General features: G+C 50.2%; 1 long non-coding RNA gene across 1 annotated transcript; it reads left to right on the plus strand.

Annotated features, from left to right (window-relative positions):
* The first annotated feature begins 952 nt into the window (after positions 1–952).
* LOC124021714 lies at positions 953–8,917 on the plus strand. Its single transcript, XR_006836295.1, has 3 exons — positions 953–1,076; positions 2,258–2,287; positions 8,888–8,917. It is a non-coding gene; the product is annotated as an uncharacterized LOC124021714 (long non-coding RNA).
* The last annotated feature ends 1,155 nt before the right edge of the window (positions 8,918–10,072 follow it).

Below are 10,072 nucleotides of genomic sequence, written 5' to 3' on the forward strand. Positions count from 1 at the left end.
CAGGTCATGTGTTGTTTTGAGCCAGCAGTAAAAACACACTGACAGGACAGTTCCTCTTATGGCCACTAGGTGGTAATCTGGTGTCACAGATGCAGGACTGTAGACTAGAAAGAAAATTTGTCCCAATTATCACTCCTTTCTCCTGAAGTGTGCACTTGTTCACTTCACTGAAATGCCCACTTGATAACAGTAGAGTCCTCTGAGTGGAATGGTGTGACCTCCTCTCCCCTTCTCCCCTCTCCCCTCCTCCTCTCCCCCTCTCCTCCTCCTCTCCTCTCCTCTCCTCTCCTCTCCTCTCCTCTCTCCTCTCCTCTCCTCTCCTCTCCTCTCCTCTCCCCCCTCTCCCCTCTCTCTCTCTCCTCTCCTCTCCTCTCCCTCTCCTCTCCTCTCCTCTCCTCTCCTCTCCTCTCCTCTCCTCTCCTCCTCTCCTCCTTCCTCTCCCCTCTCCCTCTCCTCTCCTCTCTCCCTCCCTCCTCTCTCCCCCCTCTCCCTCTTCCTCTTCCTCTCCTCTTCATCTTTTTTTGTCAGTGACTTCTCACCAGTGATGTCATCATAACCAGTAACCTGTTCCTCTCTTGGCCCAGCCTGACCCTGACATACAGCATCAGGCCTGTTGAGTTGACTTGGGTAACAGACCTCTAGCTTCTACACCACATCCCCCCTTCTCCTGCTCTAACATGAGACCTCATCAGTACTCATTTTGGGTGCTGGTACTGTTTATATTTAGGTGCTGGAACATTAAGCCAATATTCTATAAGAGGTGAACTCAACCAGTAGAAAGTTAGAGGTGATATTATAGGACACTATGTGTAACGTTGCTGCTCTGTCAGCAGTTTCCTGTGGAGTTTTTTTTAACATGTTAGTTTGCTGTAGTGTGTTCAACCACTGATCCAAGATAAGTTGCTAAGAAGTTAATCTCACATCATTGAAGTTAAGACGTAATGAGAGAGGAGTCATAAAGCCTAGCAGTATTTTCCACTCTTCAGTCCACTCTTTATGACAGCAGACTGTGGAGCCCCAGTTAGAGACAGATATGATACCTGCAGTGGTACTGATGACCCTGTTGTGGAGCACAGGTAGGATGCTGTTATACTGATATACACTTGTGACAGTTACTGAGATATGTTTTGATATTGTAAGATATATTATAATTTGCAGGGTTAGTAAAATAACATACAACTGGAAGCAGACAGTAAAAATGTGTCTCAAAGCAGGACAATGATGTGATCACCTGTAAATGTACTTTACTGTAGTCTAACTGTCCATCTGGGGACAGGCACTAATGTCAGTTAAGTTGTGATGGTGTCCTGCATCTGACTGTTGTATATTCAGTGTGTCAATGATTGATTGTATCTGTCTCTATGTAAATTAATGAGAGTATATATTATGTATTATATTGGTGTTATGTTAGAGTAGGAGAAGGGAGGGGTGGAGATGCTAGAGGTCTATTAGCTAAGTCAAGATCAACCGGTCCAACACTATACGTCACGAAGAGAGAGAGAATGAGAGAATGAGAGAGAGAGAGAGAGAGAGAGAGAGAGAGAGAGAGAGAGAGAGAGGAGGGGTGGGGAGAGAGATTTGAGGAGGAGGAGAGAGGGGGGAGAGGAGGGTTGGGGATAGAGAACGGGGGGGAGAGAGAAAGGGAGGGGCGATGGGAAAGGAGGGCATAGAGCAAGATAGGTGAGAGAGGAGGGGTGGGGAGAGAGATTTGAGAAGGAGAAAAGAGGGAAGGGAAGAGGAGAGAGGAGGGTAGGGGATAGAGGGTAGGGTAGAGAGAAGGGGAGTGGAGAAAGGAGGGAAGGGGAGAGGAGAGAGGAGGGTAGGGGATAGAAGGTAGGGTAGAGAGAAGGGGAGTGGAGAAAGGAGGGAAGGGGAGAGTGGAGGGTAGGAGAGAGAAGGGTAGAGTAGAGACGATGGGAGGGGAGGGGATAGAGAGATTTGCAGAGGAGAGAAGAGGGTAGGGGAGAGAGGAGGGTGGAGGAGAGAGGAGGGTAGGGGAGAGAGGAGGGTAGGGGAGAGAGGAGGGTGGAGGAGAGAGTAGGGTAGGGGAGAGAGGAGGGTGGAGGAGAGATGGGGAATGTGTTTACACATGGGTGTTGTTGCACCATACCAACGATAATCCTGTCTTCCCCATCACATCTTGAAAGGTCATGTTGATGTTCATTTAACCTCTGTCTCTCTCTTCCTCTGACTCCTCCCTTTCTCTCTCTCTCTGTCTCTCTCTCCCTTTCTCCTCTGTCTCTCTCTTTCTCCTCAGATCTCCAGGCTCAAAGCGTCAGTCCACCAGGTAGGTAGAGTATAAATCTACAGTGATTATAGCAGTTCAATATTAGTAAACTTTATTATCCCACATGAAGAAAGTCATGTGTCCACACAAACCATTCTAAAACCCAATAACAAGTAGTGTTTTATGGAACTACTTATACTTGACATATTATATATTATATTGGTCTGATGTTAGAGTAGGAGAAGGGGGGTGTAGATGATAGAGGTATGTTACCAAGGCAACAGGTCTGATGCTGTCTGTCAGGAAGAGAGAGAGAGGAACAGAGAGAGAGAGAGAGAAGGCGTGGAGAGAAAGTGAGATGTCAACAGAGATAGGGCTGACAGACTAACATGCAGCCAACTGAATATCTTGTCTTTACTGACTTCTCACCAGTGATGTCATCATAACCAGCAACCTTTTCCACTCTTGGTCCGGCTCAGCTTGACCCTGACCTCTGATATTAATGATTTAAAAAATGATGTAAAAAAAATTAAATTCGATTTAATCTCATCTGCAAAGAGAGTTACACATTTGCATGGAAGGGAATGTATACTACATGACCAAAAGTATGTGGACACCTGCTCATCTAACATCTCATTCCAAAATCATGGGCATATAGCTATAACAGCCCCTCTCAGAAGAGACCCTCTCAGAAGACACCCCTGTTTTGCGAAGACTTTCCACTAGATGATGGAACATTGCTGCAGGGACTTGCTTCCATTCAGCCACAACAGCATTAGTGAGGTTGGGCGATTAGGCCTGGCTCGCAGTTAACGTTTCAATTCATCCCTAAAGGTATTCAATGGGGTTTAGGTCAGGGCTCTGTGAAGGCCAGTAAAGTTCTTCCACATCGATCTCAACAAACTATTTCTGTATGGACCTCGCTTTGTGCACAGGGGCATTGTCATGCTGAAACAGGAAAGGGCCTTCCCCAAACTGTTGCCACAAAGTTGGAAACACAGAATAGTCTAGAATGTCATTGTATGCTGTAGCGATTGGATTTCCATTCAATGAAACTAAGTGACCTAACCCGATCCATTAAAAACAACCCCAGACCATTATTCCTCCTCCACCAAACTTTACAGTTGGCACCATGTTTTGGGGCAGGTAGCGTCTCCTGGCATCTGCCAAACCCAGGTTTGTGGTACGGACTGCCAGATGGTGAAACGAGATTCATCACTCCAGAGAAAGTGTTTCCACTCCAGCAGACGCTTGGCATTGCACATGGTGATCTTAGGCTTGTGTGCTGCTGCTCTGCTGTAGAAACCCATTTCATGAAGCTCCAGACGAACAGTTCTTGTGCTGAAGTTTCTTCCAGAGGAAGTTTGGAATTCGGAAGTGAGTGTTGCAACCGAGGACAGATGATTTTTCATTTTAATAATTTTAGTCAATAAGATTCTTGCTACGTAAGCTTAACTTTCTGAACATTTGAGACGTGTAGTCCACTTGTCATTCCAATCTCCTTTGCATTAGCGTAGCCTCTTCTGTAGCCTGTCAACTATGTGTCTGTCTATCCCTGTTCTCTCCTCTCTGCACAGACCATACAAACGCTCCACACCGCGTGGCCGCGGCCACCATAATCTGGTGGTCCCAGCGCGCACGACCCACGTGGAGTTCCAGGTCTCCGGTAGCCTCTGGAACTGCCGATCTGCGGCCAACAAGGCAGAGTTCATCTCAGCCTATGCCTCCCTCCAGTCCCTCGACTTCTTGGCACTGACGGAAACATGGATCACCACAGATAACACTGCCACTCCTACTGCTCTCTCTTCGTCCGCCCACGTGTTCTCGCACACCCCGAGAGCTTCTGGTCAGCGGGGTGGTGGCACCGGGATCCTCATCTCTCCCAAGTGGTCATTCTCTCTTTCTCCCTATAACCCATCTGTCTATCGCCTCCTTTGAATTCCATGCTGTCACAGTTACCAGCCCTTTCAAGCTTAACATCCTTATCATTTATCGCCCTCCAGGTTCCCTCGGAGAGTTCATCAATGAGCTTGATGCCTTGATAAGCTCCTTTCCTGAGGACGGCTCACCTCTCACAGTGCTGGGCGACTTTAACCTCCCCACGTCTACCTTTGACTCATTCCTCTCTGCCTCCTTCTTTCCACTCCTCTCCACTTTTGACCTCACCCTCTCACCTTCCCCCCTACTCACAAGGCAGGCAATACGCTCGACCTCATCTTTACTAGATGCTGTTCTTCCACTAACCTCATTGCAACTCCCCTCCAAGTCTCCGACCACTACCTTGTATCCTTTTCCCTCTCGCTCTCATCCAACACTTACCACACTGCCCCTACTCGGATGGTATCGCGCCGTCCCAACCTTCGCTCTCTCTCCCCAGCTACTCTCTCCTCTTCCATCCTATCATCTCTTCCCTCTGCTCAAACCTTCTCCAACCTATCTCCTGATTCTGCCTCCTCAACCCTCCTCTCCTCCCTTTCTGCATCCTTTGACTCTCTATGCACCCTATCCTCCAGGCCGGCTCGGTCCTACCCTCCCGCTCCGTGGCTCGACGACTCATTGCGAGCTCACAGAACAGGGCTCCGGGCAGCCGAGCGGAAATGGAGGAAAACTCGCCTCCCTGCGGACCTGGCATCCTTTCGCTCCCTCCTCTCTACATTTTCCTCTTCTGTCTCTGCTGCTAAAGCCACTTTCTACCACTCTAAATTCCAAGCTTCTGCCTCTAACCCTAGGAAGCTCTTTGCCACCTTCTCCTCCCTCCTGAATCCTCCCCCCCTCCTCCCTCTCTGCAGATGACTTCGTCAACCATTTTGAAAAGAAGGTCGACGACATCCGATCCTCGTTTGCTAAGTCAAACGACACCGCTGGTTCTGCTCACACTGCCCTACCCTGTGCTCTGACCTCTTTTTCCCCTCTCTCTCCAGATGAAATCTCGCGTCTTGTGACGGCCGGCCGCCCAACAACCTGCCCGCTTGACCCTATCCCCTCCTCTCTTCTCCAGACCATTTCTGGAGACCTTCTCCCTTACCTCACCTCGCTCATCAACTCATCCCTGACCGCTGGCTACGTCCCTTCCGTAATTCAAGAGAGCGAGAGTTGCACCCCTTCTGAAAAAACCTACACTCGATCCCTCCGATGTCAACAACTACAGACCAGTATCCCTTCTTTCTTTTCTCCCCAAAACTCTTGAACGTGCTGTCCTTGGCCAGCTCTCCCGCTATCTCTCTCAGAATGACCTTCTTGATCCAAATCAGTCAGGTTTCAAGACTAGTCATTCAACTGAGACTGCTCTTCTCTGTATCACGGAGGCGCTCCGCACCGCTAAAGCTAACTCTCTCTCCTCTGCTCTCATCCTTCTAGACCTATCGGCTGCCTTCGATACTGTGAACCATCAGATCCTCCTCTCCACCCTCTCCGAGTTGGGCATCTCCGGCGCGGCCCACGCTTGGATTGCGTCCTACCTGACAGGTCGCTCCTACCAGGTGGCGTGGCGAGAATCTGTCTCCTCATCACGCGCTCTCACCACTGGTGTCCCCAGGGCTCTGTTCTAGGCCCTCTCCTATTCTCGCTATACACCAAGTCACTTGGCTCTGTCATAACCTCACATGGTCTCTCCTGTCATTGCTATGCAGACGACACACAATTAATCTTCTCCTTTCCCCCTTCTGATGACCAGGTGGCGAATCGCATCTCTGCATGTCTGGCAGACATATCAGTGTGGATGACGGATCACCACCTCAAGCTGAACCTCGGCAAGACGGAGCTGCTCTTCCTCCCGGGAAGGACTGCCCGTTCCATGATCTCGCCATCACGGTTGACAACTCCATTGTGTCCTCCTCCCAGAGCGCTAAGAACCTTGGCGTGATCCTGGACAACACCCTGTCGTTCTCAACTAACATCAAGGCGGTGGCCCGTTCCTGTAGGTTCATGCTCTACAACATCCGCAGAGTACGACCCTGCCTCACACAGGAAGCGGCACAGGTCCTAATCCAGGCACTTGTCATCTCCCGTCTGGATTACTGCAACTCGCTGTTGGCTGGGCTCCCTGCCTGTGCCATTAAACGCCTACAACTCATCCAGAACGCCGCAGCCCGTCTGGTGTTCAACCTTCCCAAGTTCTCTCACGTCACCCCGCTCCTCCGCTCTCTCCACTGGCTTCCAGTTGAAGCTCGCATCCGCTACAAGACCATGGTGCTTGCCTACGGAGCTGTGAGGGGAACGGCACCTCAGTACCTCCAGGCTCTGATCAGGCCCTACACCCAAACAAGGGCACTGCGTTCATCCACCTCTGGCCTGCTCGCCTCCCTACCACTGAGGAAGTACAGTTCCCGCTCAGCCCAGTCAAAACTGTTCGCTGCTCTGGCCCCCAATGGTGGAACAAACTCCCTCACGACGCCAGGACAGCGGAGTCAATCACCACCTTCCGGAGACACCTGAAACCCCACCTCTTTAAGGAATACCTAGGATAGGATAAAGTAATCCTTCTCACCCCCCCCCTTTAAGATTCAGATGCACTATTGTAAAGTGACTGTTCCACTGGATGTCATAAGGTGAATGCACCAATTTGTAAGTCACTCTGGATAAGAGCTTCTGCTAAATGACTTAAATGTAAATGTAATGTAATGTAATGATTTTTACACGCGACGAACTTCAGCACTCGCGGTCCCGTTCTGTGAGCTTGTGTGAACTACCACTTCGAGGCTAAGCCACTGCTGAGGAGACAGGGGAGGAGGGAGAGAGAGAGAGAGATAGTTCTTACTCACTGACAGACTGAGGAGGAGACAGGGGAGGAGGGAGAGAGAGAGATAGTTCTTACTCACTGACAGACTGAGGAGGAGACAGGGGATGACGGAGAGAGAGAGAAATAGGAGAGAGAGATAGTTCCTACTCACTGACAGACTGAGGAGGAGACAGGGGAGGAGGGAGAGAGAGAGTTTCTACTCACTGACAGACTGAGGAGGAGACAGGGGAGGAGGGAGAGAGAGAGAGATAGTTCTTACTCACTAACAGACTGAGGAGGAGACAGGGGAGGAGGGAGAGAGAGAGAGATAGTTCTTACTCACTGACAGCCTGAGGAGGAGACAGGGGAGGAGGGAGAGAGAGAGATAGGAGAGAGAGATAGTTCCTACTCACTGACAGACTGAGGAGGAGACAGGGGAGGAGGGAGAGAGATAGTTCTTACTCACTGACAGACTGAGGAGGAGACAGGGGAGGAGGGAGAGAGAGATATAGGAGAGAGAGAGAGAGATAGTTCTTACTCACTGACAGACTGAGGAGGAGACAGGGGAGGAGGGAGAGAGAGATAGGAGAGAGAGATAGTTCTTACTCACTGACAGACTGAGGAGGAGACAGGGGAGGAGGGAGAGAGAGAGAGATAGTTCTTACTCACTGACAGACTGAGGAGGAGACAGGGGAGGAGGGAGAGAGAGAGAGATAGTTCTTACTCACTGACAGACTGAGGAGGAGACAGGGGAGAAGGGAGAGAGAGATAGTTCTTACTCACTGACAGACTGAGGAGGAGACAGGGGAGGAGGGAGAGAGAGAGAGAGAGAGAGAGAGAGAGAGAGAGAGAGATCTTACTCACTGACAGACTGAGGAGGAGACAGGGGAGAAGGGAGAGAGAGATAGTTCTTACTAACAGACTGGGTTGGTAGAAGGAGACAGGGGAGGAGAGAGAGACAAACATTTAAATCAAATGAATATCTTTTCATTAGTGACTTCTCACCAGTGATGTCATCATAACCAGTAACCTGTTCCTATCCTGGCCCAGCCTGACCCTGACATATAGCATCAGGCCTGTTGAGTTGACTTGGGTAACAGAGAAAGGGAGGGGCGAGAGAGGAGGGTTGGGGAGAGAGAAAGGGAGGGGAGAGAGAGGAGGGTTGGGGAGAGAGAAAGGGAGGGGAGAGAGAAAGGGAGGGGTGAGAGAGGAGGGTTGGGGAGAGAGAAAGGGAGAGGAGAGAGAGGAGGGTTGGGGAGAGAGAAAGGGAGGGGAGAGAGAGGAGGGTTGGGGAGAGAGAAAGGGAGGGGAGAGAGAAAGGGAGGGGAGAGAGAAAGGGAGGGGAGAGAGAAAGGGATGGGTGAGAGAGAAGGGTTGGGGAGAGAGAAAGGGAGGGAGAGAGAAAGGGAGGGGTGAGAGAAAGGGAGGGGAGAGAGAAAGGGAGGGGGAGAGAGGAGGGTTGGGGAGAGAGAAAGGGAGGGGAGAGAGAAAGGGATGGGTGAGAGAGGAGGGTTGGGGAGAGAGAAAGGGAGGGGAGAGAGAAAGGGAGGGGAGAGAGAAAGGGAGGGGTGAGAGAAAGGGAGGGAGAGAGAAAGGGAGGGGAGAGAGAAAGGGAGGGGGGAGAGAGGAGGGTTGGGGAGAGAGAAAGGGAGGGGAGAGAGAAAGGGAGGGGAGAGAGAAAGGGAGGGGAGAGAGAAATGGAGGGGAGAGAGGAGGGTAGGGGAGAGAGGAGGGTGGAGGAGAGAGGAGGGTAGGGGAGAGAGGAGGGTGGAGGAGAGACGGCGAATGTGTTTACACATGGGTGTTGTTGCACCATACCAACGATAATCCTGTCTTCCCCATCACATCTTGAAAGGTCATGTTGATGTTCATTTAACCTCTGTCTCTCTCTTCCTCTGACTCCTCCCTTTCTCCTCCCTTTCTCTCTCTCTCTTTCTCCTCAGATCTCCAGGCTCAAAGCGTCAGTCCACCAGGTAGGTAGAGTATAAATCTACAGTGATTATAGCAGTTCAATATTAGTCAACTTTATTATCCCACATGGAGAAATTCATGTGTCCATACAAACCATTCTAAACCCCAATAACAAGTAGTGTTTTATGGAACTACTAATACTTGTCAACCACAAAGCATCACTGCTGTTAGAATAACAGAATCACTGTCATCATCTGTCCTCACCACTGTGTTTTCCTCTCTGCTGTTTACAGCTGAAGACTCAGTCAGACTGGTGAATGGGACCACTTCCTGTTCAGATGTCCTGCTTCAGCCTGATATCAACATATGTTGTCTCAGTGACTGTAGGCCCACTACTCATGTTGCCCTGTGAGGGAGGGTGGCTGGCACTGTTACATGCTGATGTTATTGTCATATCTATAGGAAACTAGTTGAAGAGGTTTTTCTTGTTCTCTTTTATTGTTACAGATCTCCTGGTCCAGCCTGATATCTTCCTGACTGACCCAATGGGAGGGGTCTTCAGGGGCCACCAGGGGCCTGAGATGTTCAGGGGCTACAACTTCACCATCACCTGCTCCACTCAGCCACAGTACCCAGGAGGCTCCTTCCTCCTCACGTTCACCGGCTCCAACAGAACCCAGACTCAGCCAGCTGTCAATCACTCTGCTGCCTTCCTCTTCCCTGCTGCAGATGACTCCCACCAAGGGAACTACAGCTGTGTTTATGACAATTATGTTTTCTCTCATAACTTCTCCTCTGAGAGTGAGCTCCTCTCCCTCACCATCACAGGTAACTGAACAGGAACCAGACTTATAACTTTGTCATTGACAGATTTCCCACAGATCTATGTGATGATGATCAGTCCCCTCATCAAAGGTGTTTCTGTTTGCAGCCTCTCCTCTGCCAGCCTTCATCATCAGACACGTTGTAGTGCTGCTGATCCTACTGACAACAATCACCACCTCCTACCTGTACTACAAGGTAAAGACATTTACTCAGACATTACAAGTCATTTAAACTAGAGGGAGAGGGAGGGGGAGAGAATGGAGATACTAGAGAGTAAATGTCTGACTGTTGGTGCTGTGTCTCTCTAGCCCACCAGGAGGCAGAAGAGAGTGAACAGGGTGAGCAGCATGGATCTTTATGTCAATGCCATGGAGATGGTCTCTGAGCTCCAG

The sequence above is a fragment of the Oncorhynchus gorbuscha genome, unplaced genomic scaffold (assembly GCF_021184085.1).
Source record: "Oncorhynchus gorbuscha isolate QuinsamMale2020 ecotype Even-year unplaced genomic scaffold, OgorEven_v1.0 Un_scaffold_1177, whole genome shotgun sequence".
Classification (NCBI taxonomy): Eukaryota; Metazoa; Chordata; class Actinopteri; order Salmoniformes; family Salmonidae; genus Oncorhynchus; species Oncorhynchus gorbuscha.